Source organism: Lytechinus variegatus, chromosome 19, assembly GCF_018143015.1.
Source record: "Lytechinus variegatus isolate NC3 chromosome 19, Lvar_3.0, whole genome shotgun sequence".
NCBI classification, from domain to species: Eukaryota; Metazoa; Echinodermata; class Echinoidea; order Temnopleuroida; family Toxopneustidae; genus Lytechinus; species Lytechinus variegatus.
Genome location: NC_054758.1, coordinates 833667 through 861102, shown reverse-complemented (window position 1 = coordinate 861102; position 27436 = coordinate 833667). Strand labels below are relative to the sequence as shown.

The following is a 27436-nucleotide window of genomic DNA, read 5'->3' as shown; positions in this document are numbered from 1 at the left end:
AGCGTGCACGTCTACCAGTTGCATCATCTTGGATTGGTACTTTCATGTATCCTAGAAGTGGTTGGTGATCTGTGTATACTGAGAAAGGCTGGCCTCTAAGATAGTGGCGGAAGTGTCGTACAGCTGAGACAATGGCCCACAATTCTCGATCGTACGTAGACCATTTCTTCTGACTTTCTGATAGTTTGTGGCTGTAGTAGGCTATGACGTGTTCTCTTCCATCTTGGACTTGAGAGAGGATAGCTCCAACAGCATCATTAGAAGCATCTGTGGCTATGTTGAAAGTCTTGTTGAAGTTAGGAAATGCTAGTATGGGTGGATTGGTAAGTGCCATCTTCAGTTTGATGAAGGCGTTTTCACAGTCGGCATTCCAGACGAATTGCATTCCTTTGTGCGTCAGATTGGTAAGAGGTGTGGAAACTTGGGCAAAGCCTGGAATAAATCGACGATAGAATGAAGCAAGGCCTAAGAAAGATCTAATCTGTGAAGGATTTTTGGGTCTTGGCCATGCTGCAACCTTGGCTGTGTTGTTTGGATCTGGAAGCACTCCTTGTGTACCAATTACATAGCCTAGATAGGTGACTTTCTTCTGTAGAAATTGGCATTTGGTAGGTTTCAACTTCAATCCGGCGTCTTTGAAGCGCTGGAGGACTTCTTGGAGGTTTTGGAGATGTTCTTCAAAGCTTCTACCCATCACAATACAGTCGTCGAGGTATATGAGACAAGTCGACCAATGCAGACCATGTAAGACAGATTCCATAAGACGCTGAAATGTCATTGGTGCATTTACTAAGCCGAATGGCATGACATTGAAATGATATAAGCCAGTACCGGTGGTGAAGGCTGTCTTCTCTTTACTTTCTGGGTCAAGTCTAATCTGCCAATACCCACTTGAAAGATCCATGACACTGAAGTAGGATGACGAAGAAAGGGCATCAACAGAATCATCTTGACGAGGTATTGGGTGAGAGTCTCTGATGGTGACGGCATTGAGAGCTCTGTAATCCACACAGAATCTGTATGTGTTGTCCTTTTTCTTTACCATCACTATAGGACTTGACCAAGGACTGTGGCTTTCTTCGATAATTCCACGTTCAAGAAGATCATCTACCTGTCTCTGGATTTCACATCGCATGGTAGGTGATGTGCGATAAGCTCTTTGACGGATGGGTGTGTCAGTTGTTGTGGTTATCTTGTGGTAGACATCAGCCTGTCCTATATCATCTTGAGATGAGCTAAACACATCAGCATAGGAATTTAGAACTTGCTTGGTCTTGTCATACTGTTCCTTGGTAAGGTCTGATTTGGAAAGCATGTCATCTACTGGTAAGATTGGTTTTGCCTCTTGGGTAGCTGCAATCACCTTATCGAAGATCTTGTATTCTTCTTCTGGATCACTGGTCAGTGAGTGGAAATGACCAAGGGTGGTGTTACCTGTAAGATCAACCTTTTCTTGAGATGTATTGACCAGTCTAACAAGGATGAGACCATCTTGGGCTGTGTTCACTGATCTGGCACCAGCTACAGGATGATATACTTGTAATGTTGGCTCAAAGATACCATCATATCCTTGCGGGATAAGGTCTGGTTGTTGAGGTTCTAGTCTGCCTTGGACATGTATCTCACTCATTGCTGGTATAGAGACTTGTCCTACCAGTGTAACATTACACTTGAAAGGGGCTTGGTAACGGTGCTTGTCGACTAGAGGTATCGTTACACCTGGCATGGTGAACGTAGTGGTGGAGAGTACTGTGTCGTTTCTCCAAAAGAAATCCCAACCTAAGATGACAGGGTGGCTTATTCCTCTGGCAACCATGAACGTTTGATGTCGTGTAGTATTACCAAGATGTAGGATGGTGTCTATGGTACCGATGATGTCTAGAAGTTGTTTGGTGACAGACGTTGCTGCAATAGTGGATTTCACTAGAGGGCTTCTCTGAGACTTTGGTATTGAGTCGTAGAAGTCACTGCTGACTAGGGAGGTGTATGATCCGCAGTCTAAGTACGCCAAGACATAAGTGTTGTCTAGGATTACAGGGATGAAGGGTGGTTGTTGTGGTGAACACTCAGATCCATTTTCTTTGTTTACTTGGGCCGTAGTTGTGTGAGTTGATGAGTGGCCCGTATCACCAACTAATGGTAGTTTCCCTGGTAAGTTCTATCAGCTTGGTCGTTGAAGCGAACATTCCGTTGCCTTCTGGGCGGAGTAGGGGAACGTCTTCTCGGCATATCTGGTCTGAAGGAGGATGACTGTGAGTGCGACAAGTATCTTGTCGGACTAGATGAGGGCGACGAGAAATTCCTTCTAGGCGAGTCTGATCGATGAAGGGAGGAATCACGATAAGAATGAGGATATGATCTGTGACGTGATCTCTCTTGCTGGTAAGTATTCTTATCGTGGTAGTACCCATGTCTTGTCGGACTAGATGAGGGTGAACGATGACGATGATATTGCCTATCATCACGACGGGAGTATCTAGTCGGACTTGAGTATGCTGACCGACGATGGTATGATCTATCATCAACACGTGAGTACCTATTTGGACTTGAGTAAGGTGACCGATGATAATTTCTGTCATGTGGTCTTTTCTCGAAGGAGGAAGGAGATCTTGAGCGACCTGACATTGTGAGTGTTTCAATCTTTTCCTCTAGGGAGGCAATACGCTGCATGAGTGCATCGTTTGAGTTCTCAGACTTAGATGTAGCAGCCACTTGAATCTGAGTACTATCAGGCTGACCCAAAAGTGTTGCTTGTTCTATGCGAACTGCAGTATTAACAGCTTGCTTGAAAGATTCGACACCGTGTTCGTATAGCTTTCTCCTCAGCTGTAAGTCTAAGCCTGCCATGAAGCGACGAAACTTCTCTCCATCTTGAGCTTCCTCATCATACTTGGGAAAAGCTTCACCAACTAATGTTGAAATAGCTGCTGCAAATACTTCAATAGGTTCTAGGGGCTGTCTAGTACGTGCAGTAACACAAGAACGAAAGTTTGTTAGGTATGTTGTTCTGCCAAATATTTCTGAAAGAATTGTCTTTACTTTTACAAAGTCTTTCTTATCAGAATCAGGAATATTTTCCCAGACAGTAAATGCTGAACCTGAAAGTCTGGAAGGAAGTAAGCTATGTTTCTGAGCATTACTACTGCCTACTGAGTCAACTGCAACTTCAACACCCATTGGTGAAAATCTTGACCTTCTCCAGTGAAAGTCTCTGGCAATTCGAGGCGAAACATTGCCATGATGAATTAAGACTACCAGAACAATGCTGTACAAATTTATGTAAATGAAGAAGGGTGATCAACTTTCATAAACAGCATAAAGGCATCTTAATGAAGGAGGGAGCTTACTAATCTCATATCAAAGTTGCATACTAATAAATAACTGGAGAATAAATGATGAAGGATGACATCAAATACTTAGTATATAAGATATCTGAAAGAATGGTGGTAGACTTACTCAAATATGTAGACAAATTTACTCATCTAAAATTCAAGATGAAGGGAGAAATCAAGACTTGAAGCAGGATGCAAAATGCTTGAAGTACTAAAACCCACGATGAGTATATTGAAGTCTTTGCACATGAAGTAGGGTGAGATTTGGTTGAGTACAAATCAGGATTGGAGGCAAATAGCTTTACTGAAGGAGGAAGAGCTAACATGTCAGTTGAAGCAGGGTGAAATTAGCTTGGTAGGGCTATCACTGGCTGCAAACTCTGCCTGAAGTTAGGGAGACACCGCTGCTACCAGTTTGTAGTGTGGCCGGGGGTTCTAACAGGTCTTCCTCGCAGTCATAAGCAAGCCAACCCCAAAATAAAGATGTTGACCAAATGTAGTGTAATAGGGTTCTGATTTATTGGTCTGCAATGCAGACCTCACTAGGCATTGCCTTCACAAATTATACATTCAAATATATTCAAAAATAAAGTCACATGATAAATTCAACCAATAGAGAAACAGAAGATGGAAGAACCCAGAAAAATGGAAGAACCAAGGGTGAAAGGTGAACCAATGAGGATGAGATAGGATGATATGAATGAAGAAGAATGTTCTGAATGTAAATGAGAAAATGACAATAGAAACATGTGAAGCTGTATGGAGTTGGAATGGCAATGGAATGATGTGATGAAGAAACTAAGGAATGAGAGAAACAGGTGTGTGACAAAGGTATAGAAATAGCAGTGAAGAGAAGTATGGAAAGCTAAGTGTGAAATAAACAATTATATCAAATAAGGCAAAATTCAACTCTTACACTATTAAAGCCACAAACACAGAAAAACTGCTATTCTCAGGGTTTTGGTCAGGGTTCATCAAAAGTTAGCATCCACATTGGTCTTCAGCTAAAAACTTTAAAGCAATTCTCTATTCCAAATGTGTTTGAGATTGTGTTGCCATGGTGAGTGACAGCACGTTTCTGCCAAAAACCCAGGAAAAATACTTTCCATTTTACCATTGCTGTTTATATTTATCTGCTTCAAATCACCCATTTATAACCCACCTCTATGAGCAGAAACTCTAAAGAGAGTACTTCTACAGTATAAAAAGAAGTCTTCCAATGCAGCATTGTACTGTGCAGGTCTGGCATACAAAACTTGAAGTGCACACCATCATTTTGTCGGCCTAGCTTCTTGACCATTTATGAGTTTCACACAGGTTTATAGTCAATTCAATTGGTTAACAATTATTATTATTAAACCATGTCTACAGATCGATAATAAAACCAGCAAAAAGTCAATTCAATTTTCTGTCTTGAATTGGTTCATTATTTTGCTTTTCTTTTTCAAATGTTCTGCCCTTTTTATAGGCATATTGGTGTTGAAGAGCAGGAAAATAACAGGCAAAGAGTTGAAGGACTCTTGTATTTGGCAAAATAAACATTGGTGCAATGAGTGGAAACTTGGTGTCTGACAGTATTTCCCAGCGAGAGAGCAAATTTGTTGACCTTAGCATGAAAATCTGGTATTGTGATAGATTTTGAAATAATATTCAGACAATAACATAATATCTTACCCTCCTTTCCTTTCTTTTTACAAATATCCTTTTTTTTTCCTTTATCGTTGTCAAGGAACATGAGGGACAGAGTAGAGGGACATGGCACCTGAGAATTCATTTGTCCATTATACAATCTATAAATTTACTTTTGTTGAGGATGTGTTCAACCCACTGCTCAATAGATTGAACAAACCCTTTAATGATACCATGTGCATACTGTACATGTACATCATATGCCAGCAATTCACTTTTTTTTTCATTTTTTAAATGCAAATAATGATAATGTGCCAATTTCTTTCAAGATTTGAATAATTTTTATACTACTGCATTAGATGTACATGCATGTATGTATTTTCACACAATTTAATTTAGGACCAATTTCAGGTAATTTTGTAGGTAACATCAGGGATTTGACAAATAACAGAAAAAAGAAGGTATACATTAATTCTAGGGTATTCTTCTAGATTTGAAGGGATAGTTAAAATTCAATTTTACATGCGTGTACTGAATTTAAAACCAAAATATCACATTATAAATATAATTAAATAAATATACAATGCATCTAGGACTACATAAACTCATATCAATTAGATTATGGCATGTACAGTGCTGTACATGTACATGTATCTGAATTGGTTTAGGACCCCTTTAAAAGCAAGGCTTGTGAGCGGGGCACACATACACTTGGCAGCCACAAACGCACCCATCCACACAACACATAAAACTGATCATAACTTTTCAAGAACTTTTTGAACATGGAAAGAGTTGTACTATTTTTTCATATCAACAGGCATACTGTTTCATTCTTTAATGCAGGATATGAAAGGATTTCAGAGTGACATTTGTTCTCGCAAAAGGCTAATGACCATGATCCCTGTGGCATGCATACATGTATCTATTTGTTAGTTCTGGAGGGGTATTTTGTAATGTATACTCTTGAGGCATTAATTGTAGTTTGAACATAAACAATACGCAATTGAACGACAATGATGGATACATGTACATAAGTCGTATTGCCCTTTTCTTTAATAATCTCAACTTATCAAGATAAGACTTGAAAGTGTGTCCCCAGGCAACATTATAATATCTCAAGTATTTGTATATTGTTATCAGTATCATTTCAGGTAAATTCATTTTAACCTACAGTATAAATAACTACATGTACACCGCGAGACACCAGGGGGGTGTTTCACAAAGATTTAAGTATGACTTAGAGTCGCACTTAAATGTCTAGTTGCGCGCAGTATAAAAGGCATGACAGCATTGGTCAGATCATGCCAAGAGGACGCGCACTACTGTGTATTGATCAATAAGATTGCGCGTTGCATAACATGTACGCGTCGACATTTAAGTGCGACCTAAGTCATACTTAAATCTTTGTGAAACACCCCCCAGTTTATATACCGGTAGTGCAGACAGCATCTGGATGATTTTTCTAGGATTGTACAATATGTTTAAACCAAAGTAACTTTCATTGCTATTTCATGATTCTATTAATTTTTCTTTGTTAACATAATTATCCAAATACTACTAGGGACGCAGAACGTGGCATATGGGGCAAAATTTTTAAACTTTTGAACATGATACTTACAGTATACACCTGAACATTTTGACATGATACATGTACATGTATACACAGAACATTCGGCCACATTTCATAGTTTTTCCTTTGCTTTCTTTTTCTTGGTTGTGGAATAGTTTATTTTTGGGGGATGTGCCCCTCCATTGAATTTCTGATGAAAGGATATTAATAGTAAGTGAATTGTGGAAAATATTCATTTTTTTGGCTTGGCTTCATTAATTTTGTTATTGATTTCATATAATATTGATACTATAAATGGGGCTCAAATCTCAATATTTTACATACACTGTACACAGGGTCTTTCATGCAGGTGGCCATAGTCCGGAGGGTGGGGGCACAAATGAAATATTTTGACATTGGTTTGCTTCATCGTGACACCTTCGATTTGGGATACTTAAAAGTACATGCACATGTATGGTGATCTACATGTGTATGTTATGTATTTATGATATGTACATGTACTACAGTTCAAAACATACTTTATTTCTGTTGTGAGTCTTCTGAATATGCATTTGCATACATTGGCTGCAGTCAATCCCTCTCTTTTGTGCTTGATCAGTAACCAGTAATGTATGCGGCTGGTGCCCCATCCCAGGCGCTTTATGCTGTGTGCATTTCTTCCCACTTGTATTTAATCAAGAAATTCTCTATCTCAACTGAATCTCAATCTCAATCTTCTCATAAATAACTGTCAGCGCATCCTTTCTGTACCACTATCGATGACTTATGTGGGTTATGGATTGTTTCAATATGCTATGGAATTAACTTCCACAAGACATGTGCAATATTTTTTGTCAAGCAGGACCTTCAAAATATTACTAAAAACTTGGTTATTCACATATATGTACATTGTATATGCTTTCAAGTAAATGAAGCTTTTCTCTGGCCTAACATGTTTCCATTTTTCCGTGTCTTTTGTTTATTGCACCATAAAGCATTGTCTCATGATGAACACCAGCGCTTTACAAATGTCCATTTTATTGTTTGTATTAAAGGATTTTGTAATGTTATATTACTGAGAACTTTGACAGTTTCACTCAAATGCAACATCTCATTGCAATACATTTTAAATTGTCCTCTGAAATATAAAAGTCAAATTACTTCAAAAAGTAACCATGTGGAAGATACACATTTTATAAATTCCTTAATTGGTTGATGAGCTGAAGTATGCATTACATATTCTATATTTCTAAGTCCCCACATTTTCTTGATTACATTGATCTTTATAGAAAACTTGATGTGTAATATGATTTTATGCCCCTTTTAGTTATGCATTTTTTTCATAGTGCATACTCACTATATCTTAATTTTTTATTTTCTTTTATTATTGATCTCTGAAATTTCAGTTGTTTCAAGAACTACCTGAATCAGCTGTAACACAGACAGTGTTTAGCGTCTTGAGACCAAATAATGTTGAAGCTGACAGCGGGAACTATTTCAGGTATGTTCATGTAATTCAATTTACCTTCCTTCAGGGATTGGCATGGAGTTTGCTTGTTTATTATATCGGAGCCTCGACCAACCCTTGCTGGGGATTCCTATTGTCCTGTATTTTTTGAATAATCAGTAAAAGATCTTAGTAAATTGCAATTGTAACAATAATTGTTACAATTACCACCGATCTTCCTTTGCAACAAACATTTTTATTTTCTTTGTCCTCTCTTTAGAATACATTACCTATTTTCTGTTAAGTTAAATGCAAATCTCTAAATGACTTCAAACGAGCATTTCTCCGGGACAAAACTCATCTTAACCACTGCTGCAGCTTTTCTATCACTGTAATGACTCACATGTAGTTTTCAACCTCTCTCTTTGTCTCTCTTTGACATTTCAATACTATTAATGATTATACTAGTGTCTTATTTACCCAGGGCAGCAACTCCAGTAAGGAAACTGTTCTGCCAGACATGATTTTATTATTGTTTGTTTCATTGGCCCCATAATATCAGATTTTGCATTGATCTGTAAATTACATGTATGGGGCCAATGAAAATGAGAATGGGTTCAATGAAAATGAGAAAAAATCATAATAACAGTAATGCTTCATTTGAACCCTCCATCTGTGAAATAAATACTGTACATGTACGTGCCTTTTTTTATTATATTTTATTTGCAGAGTAAAGTTGAGTTGAGTTGAATTTAAGTCATTTTAAAAGGGAGGTGTAAAGCCATCAGTTATGATCTATATTTATGGGAAATTTATGGTATTGACTTCATATTTCAAATGATTTTAAAGGTCTAGCACACTTTAAAAATTTCATTTTAAATGTTAAAATATCATGTGTAAAAATAAACACAGTGTTGTGCTTTATTTCACAAAACAGTTCAGTTTATTTGGGGTGATTTGGAACTAAGACTAAAAGTTGGTGATGTTTCACATTTCCTATTTATATTTCATTCTGACAATTATGAACTATAACTAATGATTCATGTTTTAACATTGCTTTTGCATAAACTGTATGTGCAGAAGATGAAAGATCCTTTAAATCTTGGAAAATCAAAGACACTGGTAATCTTTGTCCAATTTTTCTGCTCGAAATCTAATGCATGTTGATTGAAAAGCATTTTCTGACACAGGGCATCAGGCAACAAAACTAAGACCAAGAAACTGAACTGTCCCTTTGCAAATGATCACTTACGCCTTGGTAGATGTATATTGTCAAAAGACCTGTATGTTGTCATAAATATGCACATAATCTTTAGGCGGCGGATTTTGTCTATTTAAAGGTAAGAATCACGTTAAATGTCCGTCGCTAATAGGTCCATGGTACAATGTTAGAACATTGTACCATGGACCTCTTCGTGATGGTCATTCATGTACATGTACATTTTGATCGGAACTACAAAGATATGGACGGTTAATGTGAGCCTTCCTTTGATGCAAAGATAGTGTCCGCCTTCTAATTATGTGCATCTTAAAAGAAAACAATAGCGACTGTCAAAGATTGTTGGATTATTTACATACAAATTATTTACCAGGTTTGCATTTTGCTGGCTGATATCTGTATAAATATGCCTTTGAAGGAACATGCTTCAGATTGGGAAATTGTAAATTCTTGATTCTCGAAATTTCACACACATGATTTCAATAACATTGAAAGATACATAATTTCTGCAAGCCATGTGCCATTTTCCTTTGTCATATCAGGAGGAAGCTTGGAAAAAAGGGCTTATGAAGGATGAACAATCAATCACAATATAGCCTTTATCTGGAAATGTTTGTAGATTGTCCCAAATAAATAAAAAATTAAACTAAAGGTGTGTTCAATGTCGATTTTCAAATTTAAACAGCAACATGAATCATTGAAAACTAAATTAGAAATCACTGAACACAAACACGATCAGCGTTGCACTGTTCAGTGTTGAAAACATAAAGCAGTTTACGTGTTGATCGTCTTTAAATTTCCCTCTTTAGTTAGTGCAGCTTTAGTGCGCAGTTTGACCCATCACATGAAAGGTCAGTTCTGGCACCAGTTTGTGTAGGCTTCCTATACGAGAGCAAATTTAAACACGCTTCAAATCTCAAATTGTGTTAAATGTCCATTCGTGATGGTCAAGGTCGTAAAATTTGAGTTGATTGCGTTTTTAATCGCATCTTTTTCGATGTTTAAATTTTCCTTCGAATCATGATTTGAAAGATGTTTACTATTCGACCGGAAATAGAGGACATTGAACACACCCTTTGGTTCTCATTCTATCCATGTTTTGTAATCACGTTTTTTAATCTTGATCCATGTTGCCGATTAAATTTTGAAATGACATTGAACACACCCTATAAAGATCACCCTATAAAGTTTGGAACTACACATTGATTTTCCAGGATTAGGGCAAATTTTCTTTGCATGTACTTTATGCAATATCAATGTCTAATACATGTTTCTATTCATGTCACTTGGGCGCAAATGAGACAGCTGATAAACTACTTTCTAATTTCTTTTGACCAGGTCTGCAAGCTGATTCTTAGTGATTCATCAGGTATGACGGTGCTTATCAGAGGTTAATACCGAAAGAAAGACTGAGAAAGGTTCCACTTAAAGCCAAACATAGAGGAACCATTTCTTTGGGTTGCTGTTCCCAAGGGCCAATTACCTCATGTTCATCAAGAGGTCACTGCTACATATTAACGCTGGTAGACAATACTGCTACAGTAGCAGAAATATTGTAGAGCATCTACTCAAGGCAAGGATTTCCTCATAAATGCTTGCTGATAGAGGAACTCCAATTACCTCAGAGGTAATGAAGGAAGTTAGCCGACTTTTTTCAATCCGTATCATCCACAGTGTTAGTCCAGGTAGGAGATATATCTTAATGAATAGAGTAAAATTTACTGAGCAAAATGCTGAAAATTTGATCAAAATCTGATTACAAATAACGAAGTTATTGGATTTTAAAGATATTCATTATTCCGGTGAAACAGTTCTAGGCATGTCTTCATGAATATTCATTAGGTGGACTGATGATGTCATATCCCCACTTGTTCTTTTGTATTTTATTATATGAAATTTATAATAATATGAAAAATTTTCTACAAAGAACTAAAACAATTGGATTGACAACTTATTAAAGGGCATTAGTTATTTATTGCCACAACTTCTTTCATCATAATGGAGACACATCATTTACACATGTATGAAGAAATGAAACAGTTATGACTTTGTGTAATAACATGAGAAAAAGGAAAGTGGGGATGTGACATCCACCCACCTAATGAATATTCATGTCAATGTACATATAACTGTTTTCACAAAATATTGGTAAACTTTAAAATTAAATAACTTTGTTATTTGTTATCCAATTTTGATGAAATTCTCAACCTTTTGCTTTGTGAATTTTACTATATTCATTTAGATTTAGATATTTTCAGCCCGAACCATCCCTTTATTTTTAAAGGGACATTAACCCTTTGTACCCGATAGGCATGTGTTCCGGCCTAGCAGTGAACTTGCAAATACCCGATAGGCTGGAATACCGGCCAGAAGTCATGTGACTTTAAAAATATGGGTTCTAAATATCAGGTGATCTTTAAAAAATAAGTTCAACTTTCTAGTATGCATAGGGATATTTAGTTGATAATTTCAGCCAAGATCTTAGCAGTATTGATTTCTGAGGTCAATATGACCCTTTAAACTTAGTTGAGTTTTCGAAATATCATCATAACGTAGAGAGATTATGGACCTAGCTCATGAAACTTGGACATAAGGGTAATCAAGTATTACTGAACACCCTGTCTGAGTTCCAGGTCTAATGACCAAGATCAACATTCATTTAGAGTCAATTAACTTAGATTATGTTGGGGTAATCAAAACAAAATTTTAACCAAGGCAATTTTTTTTTTAATGTAAAAAGCTTTTGAAATGGAATCACAATGTTGAGAGTTTATGGAACTTGGACATAAGAGTAATCAAGTATCAGTGAAAATCCTGCAGGAGATTCAGGTCACGTGATCAAGGTAAAATGTCATTAAAGGTCAATGAACTTTGGCTATGTTGGGAATATTTGTTGAATTACCATCATAACTCTTTCAAGCCTCCAAAATACCCCAGTCTATTTCAAGGTTAACCCTAATAAGACTGCATTTATCGCAAAACCTACAGGCTGAATTAACCCCCCCCCCCTCGACATATTTTGTGATAAATCTGTGCGAATTTTTTTTTATGCGCCACTTGTTGACTTTTTAACTCTTTAAGCGCCATTGGCAGCTATTTGTGCCCATAGGCCATTCTTGCCGGTGGCAGCTATTTGTGCCAAAGTAACTTTTTTTTGTTTAACCAATTTTACAGCCAGAAAATCAACACCATATTCTGTGTTTTTTATGTTGTTATACTGGCAAGGAATTCACAATTCATTTTATCATATAAAAAATAGTGGTTTACATAGACATTTTTTGAGTAAAATTGTATTTTTGCATCATTATTTTGAAGAGTTGATTTTGGATATTGCCGCGATCTGAATCAAGATTTCCCCTATAGAAACATGTGATATAACGGCTGTGTGTAGCAATACACGTACTTCTATGGGCAGAGCAAAGGCGAGTGTGCGAAGGCATTCAGCTCGGAATTGACCAATGACAGAGCGGTACGATGTTCCTCACCCAGCACTACTCGCCCATTCGCTATTGTTACATGAATATTCATGAGCTATCGATCGGGTCTTTTGCAGGCCGGTATGGTAGTATTCTTGTGTCAAGGCTTTTTTGTGCCTGCAAATGTGCACGGTTTGGGGGAGATTTTTTTTTTGGGGGGGGGGGGAGGGTTTATACTTTGTTTTTTGCATTCTCACAAAATTGTTCTCGTTATGAATATATGAGTAAAGAAGGCTGTCATCCAACTCTCGTCGCACTGCAATTATCACACTCATTGTTTATTTATTAATTCATTATTGTTATTATTATCATTATTAGTATTACTATTATCATTATCTCTATTATACTATTGTTATTTTAATTATTATTATCATTTTCGATATTTTTCTCCTTCACCTTATTCTTATTATCATTAAAGGAATGGTCCGGGCTGAAAGTATAAATAGGGCAGGATTCACTGAGCAAAATACCGAAAAATTCATCAAAACCGGATAACAAAGTTATTGAATTTTAAAAGTCAATGCGGCAAGGGCGAAATAAAAAGTATGATGTGTGTGATCTTTTATTTACAAAATTCTGTGAATTTCATGCATTTTCCGCAATGCGTTTTTTTTTCATTCTTCCTCATTTGTTATATTAGCGAGAATTAATTAATATTAATCAATGTATCATTTCTTCCGATGATCCGCTTTCTTTTGATTTTCCCTTTTTGCCAGCAAAACGATGATGGGTAAATACCCCTACACGCTGAGCTCATATGTCAAATCTGATATCATATATATACAACTAAATGAAAAAAATGAATCAAGCAAATTTGATAACAACAAATTACGAACCAAGTTTGGTGGAAGAAATAAACATCAAATTTGCATCGGTTACGGAAAGAAACCTAAATATTATTTTGATCATCAACAAATTATATGTTGTCAATGTGGCAAGGGCGAAATAAAAAATATGATGGGTGTAAGGAAGATAAAAAACACAAATGATAAATGTGAGTGAGCGAATCAAACGAGTAAACGCACTTTTCATGACCTTTATCTTCAAAATTCTGTGAATGTCATGTATTTTCCGTAATGCATTTTTTTTATTCTTCCTCATTTGTTTTATTAGCAAGAAATAATTTATATCAATCAATGTATCATTTCTTCCGATGATACGCTTTCTTTTGTTTCTCCTTTTTGCCAGCAAAAGGATAATGGGTATATATCCCTACACGCTGAGCTCAGATGGCAAATCTGGTAGCATAAACTGGATTACTACTAAATGAAAAAAATAATATATCAAGCAAATTTGATAATTGAAAATGTTAAATGTACTAACATATCGAGTATGTTTATTGTGCATGAGTCCTACCGCATGAATAAAATATTGAAAATGCACGTTATATAGAAGTTTATTGGAGTCATTTATATATAATTTGAACAGCAAATGATGTCCATTTCATTTTTCTCAGGAAAGGGGAAGTCAAATTAATCCTTACCAGATTAATATTTTCAATGACGGGGTATTTATCGATATCACAAATAAGAGGTGTAGTAAATATAATTTCTGATATTGTCGAAAGCAATATCTTACTTTTCCGATAGATGATCCATTACAAACATTTTATTTGAATAAGCAAAGGTTCAACAAATTATAAAGATCTAAATTTCTACAAATTGTTAGTAATTTCTACCTTCACACCCCATTGCTTCGTTATTTCTTTTCCGCTTTTATCTTTCAATTTTCTGTATATTTGATTTGTCAAGAATTATATAGCTTATACATTTCTTCAAACTTAAATTTCATCTTTATCCTTTATTTCTAAATATGCAAAGTAGGCTTCAGCTATAAGTTGATTTATTTATTTTAAACTATTTTTTTTTATGCTTTTGATAAGTGAAAGTAACGATGCCAGTGTTTGTGCTGGTGGTCGTGGTGGTGGTGTGTTGTTTCCCCCTTGATTTCTTGTTATCATTCTCGATATTATCCACGGCATCTTTACCATCATCAGTTAGATTACAGGAAATTTGACGCATATTGTTGATGCTAAATGTCTTAAAGTCGAAACAAATATTTTAATGAAAATTATGTATTTTAATGGCAATAAGTCAATGGAAGGTGTTGGGGAAAGAGACAGAGGAATTTTGATCTCAACGGAGAGAAAAGCTATTGTTCGTATCGGAACCTTTGAAAGTATTCAATTGTCAAATCAAAAGACGCGCGCGTGGCCCGATTTCTATAAACATCCTGTGCTAAATTGCTTTCCTCGATAATAGGTCAGGAGGGAGCGCGGATTAGACATTCCTCATGAAAGGGAGTCTGGGCATCTATTGTTTATGACTTGGTGGCATGAACAATAAAATGTAGTCGCTATCAGACAGGTGGCTACTTTGGTCGAACATTATTCTTTTTAATGCCGAAACAGATATAATGAATATTTCACCCCCATCATGAAATGTCCACAGAGTGAATTTTACCTGTTATATTTATCGTTCTTTCACTGTTCAGCTACGATTTTATATCAAATAGTGATCCCATTGGGCTTCCTGGCATGTCGACGAAGACCGTTGCCTTTTTTTCAAACCGCTTGCTATGTATGCTCACTCCCTGAATGAAATGAAGCCTATAGTTTGATAATAATCAATTATTCAAAGACAACATATGCAATGATGCCCTTTTCTTGTCTCAGATTGTCATTATATTTTCATATTTATATTGCATTATATTTTCCACAAGAAAAAGAATATCCGGCATCTATTGTCCATTTCTTGGCATGTACGAGATGCATAGTTGGCTTAGATTAATATCCTTTCATAGATGAGGCTACAGAGATCAGATATGATCATATTTGAAAATATTTTTTCCAGAAATCTTTATATCCTCTCTATACAAATCATCTTTATTTCATAACAAAATATACAATTTGCCCAGGTCCTTTGCCGGAAATAGTGGGGCAAAGTCCGCTTTACTGGCAATATGCAGGAATTTGGAGTGTATATATATATATATATATATATATATATATATATATATATATATATATATATATAAACATATAGGTATAATGATATAAAACAAACACATAATGAGCTACGTGCAGTACATAAGAAATCGTAGTACGGGAAAGTGTAACTATAAAAGGAATGAATTATGTGGACAGATGTCACGGGAAGAGAAAGTAAAATAAAAGTGAAAAAAAAACCCGAGATGAAAAAGAAAGGAGAGAGAGTCCAGAAATTACGAGAGATGGATGGATGGATAGATAGAGATGTGAAATCAATTACGTAATAATGATAATGTATGAATATTATGCTAGAATTATGTTTTGTAATAAATACATTTAATTTTGTATTCAACCTGGGTCATCACAAAAAAGGGCTAAAAATCAACATAAACATTTCCACCTGACCTCACATTTTTTTTAGGCGGGGGGGGGGGGGGGGTGTCAGACCAGAAATACAGAACAAATAGGCTTATTTTCATTTTGAAAATTTGTATTGATTTTTAGTTTGTAACTGATCTGCATTTCCTCTTCTTGTTATGTGTACTTTGCCAAGAACGCACAATTATTTCGTGGGATTTTACACCCCAAACCTGTTATACCCCTTTCATAAACCTAATTATGCGGCTAATAGCAGCATAATTTGGTCGTAAAATCGGAAGAGGACCAGAGTTATCCGCATTATTTTTATGCTGCAATTATCGGCATAATAGCAGCATCGGGACCAGATTTTGACCTTATGAACACATTTCAAAACTAAGGCGGGTAATTGCCATGGAGCGGTCACAAGGTCACCCTTTTCAAACGCAACCACATCCGGGGGGGGGGGTGTGCGGTTTCCATGACGATTATCCTCCTTTTTCAGGACGGGCGCTCGTAAAAATAATGCGGATTATTTTCAGAGTTTATGAACGCAATTTTTATTGAATTATCCGCATAGGTTTATGAAAGGGGTATTAGTGTATTGAATCTGTCCGATCCCTCTTTATCTATATTTAAATATATAATCTTTAGTTTTCTATATTTTGTCTCCTTGTGACTGGCAATATCTTTGTTACAGTACAAAAAGCCCGTATGTACGACGAATAGACCCTGACAAAATATGACCAAACTTTACACTGATTCATGATAGAACGATAGTTGACTGGGTCGCAAATGTTTGTTGGCGACACTGGATAGAAATCGCCTACATTATCCAAAACAGTATATAGTTGAGTGCATCGCACACCACAAATCGTATCCAGGTTACGATTTTTCCAAAGCATGTTTTGCATTACGACAATATTAACAAGAATTGAAATGACATAAAAAATTACTCTGCACTAATAATTTTGTTGCGGAATACCGCGCATTCTAAAAAATTACAGGGTCTTGTTTTGAAGACTACACGAATGTAAGGGTACGGTTGGCTGCACTGTGAAGATACATGGCTCTAATATGTTATTGTGTGTGTTTGCGTGGGGGTCGCAGCTGTGCTGTGATTGGTCACTTGATCGACGACAATGCCCTTTTTTGGAAAAGGACGGTTTCAATTGTGTGTGTATAAACCCTCTCGTATTTCAGAGGAATAGCAAAATAGTATTTCATTCAAAAGATCATTATTTTTCACATTTTTGTTTGTTCAGTTACATCAATAGATACGTCATTTGAAAGGGTAAACATTGAACTTTCATTTCATCTTCTTAATTTCTTGGTATCTCTACAATTCCTTGGGTTATTTACTCTTTGAAATGTTCATGAAATCATAATTTTCTAGGTTTTACTTATTGAAAAAAACGATGTAAAATATTTCATCTTTTCTCAATTTTTCCAAACGCAGATTTGAAAGGTCATAACATGATCATAAAGTCCATGAACCATGCATCATTTCATGTGTAGAAGTTTTCATTATACAACGTACGGGTAAAGAGTTATTACCGTTTTAAAATCAGTCTTTGCTTACGTTTCGGTCAATTTAGGATTCCTCGAATATACCTGGCACTAGAGGGGTATTGGTCCTGGCATAGTAAGAGTTAAGTCGCATGTATTTGCAACCTGGTGTGTTCTGACATTACGCAAACATTTTGCATGTGCATGCAGACTTTTAATAGCTAAACACCACAAATTTGTGTACAAAACTAATGCAAATAGTGTTATAGCCCAAATTCACAAATATATTATTATTTCTCCTTTTACTGATTAAAGAGCCCAGCCACTGACAAATTATTGGGAAATTGAATTAATATGAAATTTGCAAAAGGCCAATTGAGTTGCGTAATATAATCCGTCCATCGTGAGCACCCGTCAGAATTATGCGATAGGTTTGGACATCACAAATTTGACTGAACTCGTGATTTACTTCGGATCAGCAGTTCCAGTTTCCAACAATCCCAATTCCTAGAATCATAGCAGGTCTCTTGATTGTAAACCAAAATAAATAATCTCTGTAAAGTTACATGTTTCAAAGTGAAAACACGCAGTTTACTTCTGGTTGGTTAGTCTACTAACTATTGCTCTCCTTAGGGCCGTCTGCACCATCCCGAGTTTTCAAATTAGCGCGCTATTTCTGATCCGGCAAATTATCCCGATCTGAAAAATCTCGAGATTGTTTGTAATGCAGACGCAATTATCGCGCTAGTTCGTAGGATTAATCTCGAGATTGCAATCCCAAGTCAACTCGGGTTTATTTGCAAAATAGCGCGCTATTTACGAATTATCGCGCTAATTCGTAGGTGCAGACGCACTCGGGTTTGGACTCGGGTTAATTTATTCATGACCTTCAGTCCATAATGCAATTCGCGTTCCATTTCCGCCTTGGTAAAAACATAAACAGCGATTATACCGAACGCATGCGAAAGTCAACTTTATCATAGCGTTCATCAATTCCCCAATCAGCAACGATGGTGTCAAGCCCCCCGTGAATGGATTTTGGGAGAGACCAGACCGATGGGGGAGGCGCTCATTATCGACGATGGTCATAGTCAATAACAATACTGACAGCATTGTCGTCCATTCCTTCGCAAAATGTGAGCAAATAGCATTTCTTTCCTCCCCTCTCTCTCTCTCCCCTCTGTCGTTGCCTCGGAGTCCGCCATCATATTAAACGAAGAAAACTTCACTCGCTTATAATTATAGCGCGGCTGAGCTGAGAGGATTGTTGCATAACAACGGTCGAATTCGGCGAAAGAGTACATGGACTTGATTGCATATCGCGGGAAGTTATTCAAAAGCGCGGGCCGTTGAAACTCCAAGATCGAAAGTGCGCATGCTCGGAATATCGGGCTTGTTGCCTCGCTCGAGCAAGAATCGCTGTTCGTGCGATGGTGGAGACGGGGTTTCTTGAATCTCGAGATTAATCGCGAAGAGGGCTGATCGGGCTAAAATCTCGAGATTGAGCAAACTCGGGATGGTGCAGCACCGCCTCTTTAGACCTCCCAGACATGCCGGCGTCTATTACATAACATCCCCAGGCAAGCCTCCGAGTGAAAGACTTGAATCCCTCCTTTTTTCTGAGATAAGCCTTGATTTCCCCATGATTTGTCAATGAAAGGTCGCTTTAAACTCAATCTAATGTTTATCCATATTTTATTGTTCGAAATAGACATCAGAAATGAAATTTCCGGAAATTTGTTTTGCCCAATTGATCATAGGCCTGCCAGCCGCTGTGCAGCGCCAGATCGACGAGGCTCCATCCCTTTGATTGTTGAACGCCAAACTGGGTAGCAGCAACTTCCATCTTTTAATGTCTTTTCATCCAACACGGCTGGGGTTTAAACTTTCGACCCCCCCCCGGTTGTGAGACAGATGCTCTACCAACTGACCCAACACACCGGTAGGGAAGGCGGGGTAAGTTGAGCCACCATCCCCAGGCCAATAATGAATGAGTCAGACATTGTGGTGGTGTCATGTACATGTATTGATGACCCATTACATAACCCTTAACCCGACCACATTTTTTTCAACAAAAAGCAATTTTTAGAGGGAAAATACAAATTTCAGCCAAAAAAGTATAAAATGGTCTGAAATAGATCAGTGCTTTTTACTCACACTCGTCTTTAAATATAATGAAGAAATAAGAACAATATTGTTAGTCCAGGTATGGATTCTCATTCTTGTCATAGTCTTTTATGGATGCATAAGAAATCTGTTGATGTGAAAATATTGTATTAAGTTCGGACCTGGGTAATTTACGCCAGCCAACATGGCGCAAGTTGAGCCATGGTTATTCTTAGGGTAACAAACTAACAAACTAACCTTAAAAGCCATTGATATGCAGGCAGAAAGGAGCAAATTCACATGACAGTTCTTTTACTTTTAGAGCATGTTAGTATTTACAGAGAATTAGCAAGTGAAAAGACTTTAAATAAACATTTTGACATGCTAGTTCTTCCCTCATACATTTTGTACATAGTTTTTATGGCTCAACTTACGCCAGAAGGTGGCACAACTTACCCCACAGATAGGGCAAGTTGAGCCATTTGGCATTGTTTTTTTTCAAAGGTCAAAATGACTTTCAGTGTGCTGGTAGAAAGTTATATATTGGTGAAAAATATTTAAATTTAAAAGAATCAAATTTAAAGGCAATGTACTTATTTCTTTAATATTATTATGCCTATTAATTCTAACATGCAAAATGCAGAAAGTGTCACAATTTACCCTGCCTCCCCTATCTGTTGTTATGGTCAGAATATTGTTCGTAAGTCGAAAAACATAGAAATACATTAAAAAATTACAGAATAAAATACATATAAAATATATGATGTGGAAGAGGTTCATCGTGGTTCAACTGGTTATTTCTTCTACTCAAAATAATTGTAATATTTATTGAATATTTTCAAGTACATTTGATCAGAATCCTATAAAGAGTCTGTGAATAAAAATTTTGCATTAGGGGCCTTGATTTTTGTTGATAAGAGCAAAATTTATATTTTACTCATAAATTTAATAGCATAATTAGCAATGAGATTTTTGGAAGAATTTGATTTTACCATTTTGTAGATTATGCCATGGGTAATGCATGCAGGCATGCGGATATTCGTCGTGATTGATGGCCGAGATCATAAGGGGAGCTGAATGAGCCCCCCCCCCCCTCGTCTTTTTATGGTTATTAAAGTCATTTCATTCAATGAAGTACAGTACTTTATAAATGTAATCATTAGTGTGTGTTTTGTTTATTTAAATGTTTCAGATACATAAGAACTTGTAATATGCAAGCAAAATTAACTTGTGTTTTGTGATGAGGACTAATAAAATTATTGAAATTAATTCTACATGTATATGATTTATTTGATTTGGAAAGGAAAAGGAATGTTGAGTATGATGATGGTGATGATGATGATGAATGATAATAACTGGCTGATCTACTTGGGGAGGGGGATTAGGGGGTTTAACTCCCCTCTCTTTTAGAAAAAAAAATGTGCATTAAAAAGCATTATGTCCAGACCCATATATTCCTATAGCATGAACTACCTGTCATTGTTTCTATTGCAGTATTTCTATTGCATTAGTAAATGCCAGGAAAACGTGACAAAAAGGGTTTCGAAAAAAACATTGGCGCAGCTTCGATTCTTCTGATTGTGCCCTCCCCCTTAAAAAAAATAGATGTGCCCCTGGATAAAAGGTGTTAGATGATGATGGCCCTATAAGTGTAAGTTTACGATAGATGGAAATGATGAGGATAATAAGATCATTATAGTGATGATGCTAAATTGATAAAGAAGATAAGTAATATTTTTTATGACAGTGATAATAGAGATGGTAATGGTGAGGATGAGTGGGATGAAGATCATTATACAGAGAGTGATCAGGTGGATAAGTATGAGGAGAGGCAATGGCGTGACCAGACATATTGAATGCCCATGTAGCGGTTCTAGAGAGACTCTTTGGGAACTTGAGAGCCCCCGTCCTGTTGCCCCCCCCCCCCAGGAAATAACAAAATGCATAGTATAAAAATAAAAGCTAATGATAATTTTTTAATATATATTTTTAATGCAATATCCCATGGATATCATTCGACTAGTTTGTGTATGAAAAGAAGCTTAAACACGGAATGTAACGTGATATAGCTTGGCTGCAAAAGGGGTAAGGTCCACTTTGGACTATTCCGAGAAAAATCGTGTTTTTATTCTCACTGCAATATTCATATAAAAATAAAATTGGGTATAAAAGAAATCTGTCTTTAATTTTTCTCTTTATTCTTTCAAAAATTAAAATCATGGACCTATGAATCCAATCTCTTTTGAATGAAAAAGTGATTGGTCTTTGCCCCTTTTATTCACGTTTTAAAGTGAATTTCGAATTTTCTTCGGTATCAGACCGACTAAAAATCGGGTTATGAGACAAAAAAACAAAATTTATGAAAAAATAAACCTAACCCTTTTGACAAATAAGCTTTTCAGAAGAGTGTGGTTTCGTAAGGGGTAATTAGGTCCACTCCAAGAAAATCATTGATCCCATATTGCAATATTCTTATGTGAAACTAAATTTCCATGATGCCCTACCATGTGAACATAAAATTGGGTATAAAAGAAATCTACCTGTCTTCATATTTTTTGTTTTAAATGTTCTTTTCCAAAAAAATATCTGAGGACCTAACCCCTTTTGCAAGTGAGCTCTTCATACATATGTATATATATATATATATATATTTATATATATATATATATACACACACATAGGGCCTATATATCCATATAACTTCAAATGCTTAATTGCCCCTATTGGCGTCTTTGTATTGTAACCATCCTTCGAATGGGGAAGGGGCGGGGGTGGTTAAGTCTAAAAAGAAAGGCATGAGGAATTTGAGGTTTTAATGTCAGATTAGGCATAAATTTGACCGAGAAGATAGCGAGATCAAGTGGTTATCAGTCCGAAATTTAATCCAATTAATGGACCAGAAAACACAAAAATGAATCAGATTACAATATATATGAAATTAATTTTCTGTCACCGTTGCAGTATACGTCCCAACCCCCTCCACACTTCAATAGGCCCTTGAATAAATCTCAAGTGTTTCAATATTTTACCCAGGACATTTCCTTGTATGATAAGCTAAGGTATAATTAAAGGTCAAGTCCACCCCAGAAAAATGTTGACTTGAATCAATAGAGAAAAAATCAAACAAGCCTCACACTAACAATTTCATCAAAATCGGATGTGAAATAAGAAAGTTATGACATCTTAAAGTTTCGTTTATTTTTCCCAAAACAGTTCCATGCATAATTCAGTGATATGCAAATGAGAAAGCCGATGATGCCCTCACTATTTCTTTTTGCTTCTTATTGTTTGAATCATACAATATTTCCATTATTACAGATTTGACAATAATGACCAACTTGTCTGAACCAATATGTGAACACCATAATAATTCAACATGTTCGGTGAGGAATAAACTTTTTATACTGCAGGGCACCTTTGGAAAGCAGTTTTGCATAACTGAACAGGCCTACCCTGCAGTATGAAATAAATAACACCAATAAATAAATATTAATAAATAAAAGAGGAGAAAATTATATTAAATCATAATCATGTAAAAGAAATTGTGAGTGAGTGAGTGAGTGACGTCCCCTCATTAGCATACCGTCCAGTGTGTGCATATAACTGTTTTATGTAATATAGCGAAACTTAAAAATGTCCTAGCTTCTTTGTTTATGAAAATTTGATGAAATTTTCAGTGTTTTGCTTGCTGCATTTTTCTCTTTTTATTTATATCAATATTTTATTGGGGTGGACTTGTCCTTTAATAGTAATTTTAAAAAAAGAAAGAAAATGATTACAACAGGCTCTTTTTAATGCATATAAAATGTGAAACCTGGAGAATCATCAGTCATATTCAGTTGAATACATTCTTGAGAATGTATTTACTCATTAAGTACAAGAAACATCCGATCATTTTGCTGAAACTTTTTGGATCCTTCATAATTACATCTTTTCATTTCACCTTGAACTAATCGATTATAAAATGAACTCGTCACTTTGTTTCAAGTGATATAAATCATGTGTAATAATTGGTATAAAAAATTAAAACTGTAAAAAAAACTGCTCACGGAGGGGGGGGGGGGTTGAGGGTGTGAAAGCAGGCGAGACCTTTGCTACCTAATACACCTACGTCATAGGTGGTTCGCGCTATTAGTGTAGGCTTTATACATGTACCTGGGGTGGACGAAAATGCCCTTCCCAATAGAATTACTCTTCTTGACAAAATTAAGCTCCTCCTGTTGATTTATTATTATTATTTGCTATGGGAGACAGAAATAGAGGGAGTGGGCTCAAATCATGATCAATATCACTGCCATATCATGCTGGGTCTAACCCTCTCATGCATGCCGCAAAAGTTGTGGGTTTCTTTTCAATAAAAGAAAACGAAAGTGGCTATGACTTTGAAAGTATGATTAAGAAAAAAAATACTTGCGTTTAATAATGTACGGAAAGGATAAACTGCTGAAAATGGCGGTTTTGTATATAATATTAAAATGATTGTAACCCAAATCAGTTGTTGCGATTTGTACTTTTACGTCGCGGTCAGAATGAAGGAAAGCACCCCGTGTCTAGGTTTCTGTATCAATTTTACAGGGGAACACGTCCAACCCATCCATCGGGGATACCCGAAATTTATTTATCTTTTAAGGCCTACATTAGATCGGGGTATTATTAAGATAATTAAAATAAAATATTTTACTTCTTAGTTCCATAAAAACACATATTATTTAGGCGTATGATAAAATACATTGACCATGATTTCTAAAGCATTGCACCCTTAAACTCATTGGCGTAATAAGCAAGAAATAAGATGGTCACAACATCATGAACAAGGCCTCCGTTAGAAAATTTCTTTAAAATCCTCAGAAATTAAAGCGAGCGATCAAAATTTTGGCCCTTTTTGAATAAAAATATAGGCCTAATGTTTGTACGTTGTTGATATAATAAAGAAAACACAACAACTAATCTTATCCTTATTTCCCTTCCCTTTTTCGTTCTTTTTTCTCCTTGCTTTTCTTGTTTCTCCGGCTTGGGCATGACTCCAAGCCCCCCCCCCTCCGCCATCTGTGCGCCAGAGCCAGAACAAAAATATAGCAGGTATGCAGCAAAGACTAGAAGACCGCTCTTTAAAGTAAATTGTCGCCATCTAGTGACTAGAAAAACAATAAAACAAGTAAGTAGAAGGTCGAACTAAATTTCAGTATAGTCTTATTTTTCAGTAGCATTTGCCGAGAAATGTACACAATGCAACTTGTGCTCAAGACCCTTTTCTCGAAATCGCTTAAAAATCATGTACAATCGTTTTAATTATAATGTCTTACCATTAACTTATCAAATAGAGGTTTAAATGGGTCGGGTTAAGTGTCTCTGATTAAAGGCAACGATTTCGTAATTTTGGTCCACGGGGACGGGGTAATCAACCCTCTCTGGGCCATATATAGGCTTAGGTACAACATTTTACTTACGAGGGGGAGAGGACGCATCACCCCACCTGGATCAATCACTGCTGATGCATTTCAATCATCGTCAACTCGCACATGCCCCCTCAAAAAATACAATTTGGATTTTTTTTACGTCAGCCTCCATTATCTTCTTAAAAGGTGAGGGGTCTGTTTTGTTTCATTCTATATGAACTCTAGAATCAAATTAGTGAAAAAATTGCCACCCCCTATCAAAAGCGATACCGTGATAAAACCCCCTTGTAAAGATTTCAATACTCACTAAGATCCCGGACTAAGATACATCGAATAGGGTTAAATAGCGCAACAAAGGAAATTGAACCCTTTTCAATAAAAGAAAACGAACGTGGCGATGACTTTGAAAGAATGATTAAGAAAAACAAATCGTTTAACAATGTACGGAAAAGGAAAAATTTGCTGAAAATTGCGGTTTTGTTTATGATACTATTAAATGAATGTAACCCAAATCAGTTGTTGATTTATACTTTTTACGTCGCGGTCAGAAGGAAGGAAAGTATCCCCGTGTCTAGGTTTCTGTATTTATTTTCCAGGGGAGCATGTCCAACCCATCCATCGGGGATTCCCGAAATTTATTCATTTTTAGGCCTACATTACATCGGGGTATTATTTGAAATACTGAAAATGAAATATTTTATTTCTTATTTCATAAAAACACAATATTATTTAGGCGTATGATAAAATACATTGACTATGATTTCTTAAGTATTGCACCCTTAAACTCATTGGCGTAATAAGCACAATAAATAAAATGGTCACAACATCATGAACAAGGCCTAATATCCCAGCCACGGCGTAATTTCCTTCAGCAAGAAATTATCCACACTGTGCTGCACTCGACCCAGGTGAGGTGAATGGGTACCCGGCAGGATTAATTCCTTGAATGCATGAGCGCTGAGAGGCAGCTCGAGCTAAAGCCGGGGTAATAATAATAATTAAAAAAACGCGCCTCGGAATAGAATATTTCTAGATAGATGGCGCTATATAAATGCCTATTATTATTATTATTATTAAGGCCTCCGTCAGAAAATTTCTTTAAAATCCTCAGAATTGAAGCGAGCGATCAAAATTTTGGCCATTTTTGAATAAAAATATAGGCCTAATGTTTGTACGTTGTTGATATAATAAAGAAAACACAACAACTAATCTTATCCTTATTTCCCTTCCCTTTTCTTTCTTTTTTCTCCTTGCTTTTCTTGTTTCTCCGGCTTGGGCATGACTCCAACCCCCCCCCCCCCCCCCTCCCCTCCGCCATCTGTGCGCCAGAGCCAGAACAAAAATATAGCAGGTATGCAACAAAGACTAGAAGACCGCTCTTTAAAGTAAATTGTCGCCATCTAGTGACTAGAAAAACAATAAAAAGTAAGTAGAAGGTCGAATTAAATTTCAGTATAGTCTTATTTTTCAATAGCATTTGCCGAGAAATGTACACAATAATGCAACTTGTGCTCAAGACCCTTTTCTCGAAATCGCTTAAAAATCATGTACAATCGTTTTAATTATAATGTCTTACCATTAACTTATCAAATAGAGGTTTAAATGGGTCGGGTTAAGTGTCTCTGATTAAAGGCAATGATTTCGTAATTTTGGTCCACGGGGACGGGGTAATCAACCCTCTCTGGGGCCATATATAGGCTCAGGTACAACATTTTACTTACGAGGGGGAGAGGACGCATCACCCCACCCCCTGGATCAATCACTGCTGATGCATTTCAATCATCGTCAACTCGCACATGCCCCTCAAAAAATACAATTTGGATTTTTTTACGTCAGCCTCCATTATCTTCATAAAAGGTGAGGGGTCCATTTTGTTTCTTTCTATATGAACTCTAGAATCAAATTAGTGAAAAAATTACCACCCCCTATCAAAAGCGATACCGTGATAAAAACCCTTGTATAAAGATCTCAATACTCACTAAGATCCCGGACTACTCATCGAATAGGGTTAAATAGCGCAAAAATAAGAAAATGAAAAAATCTAGACAGTCCATATGCCTACTAGATCTGAAACATTAAAAGCCTGTGAGGGGGAGCTATAATTGAACACAAGGACAATTAAGCCCCCGATTTATTTTTTCCTATTTTAGTATATTTGGATCATATCCCCTTAGATTTCTAAAATGTAGTTAATGTTTTTTTTTCTACCTTAAATTCCAAAATTTCAAAAATCAATCTCCGAGACTAAGATCTAGGCCTATATGGTATATGCATAGAAAACAAGGGAAAATCCAAATCATGGTTACATGTAGCTCGCTTTGTTCATTCGCAAGGGCTCATGATCCGGGCACTGCACTGCATGCATGCCGGGCATGCGGCGCGCGCAGATCATCTCACGTCGCTCGCGCTGCTCGATCAACGCAATAT

The 27436-nt window shown here is 36.4% G+C and overlaps 1 long non-coding RNA gene across 1 annotated transcript; it reads left to right on the top strand.

Annotated features, from left to right (window-relative positions):
• Nucleotides 1-7878: 7878 nt before the first annotated feature.
• Nucleotides 7879-19498, top strand: LOC121405988. The gene is made up of 3 exons (XR_005968739.1): nt 7879-8011; nt 10515-10861; nt 19268-19498. It is a non-coding gene; the product is annotated as an uncharacterized LOC121405988 (long non-coding RNA).
• The last annotated feature ends 7938 nt before the right edge of the window (nt 19499-27436 follow it).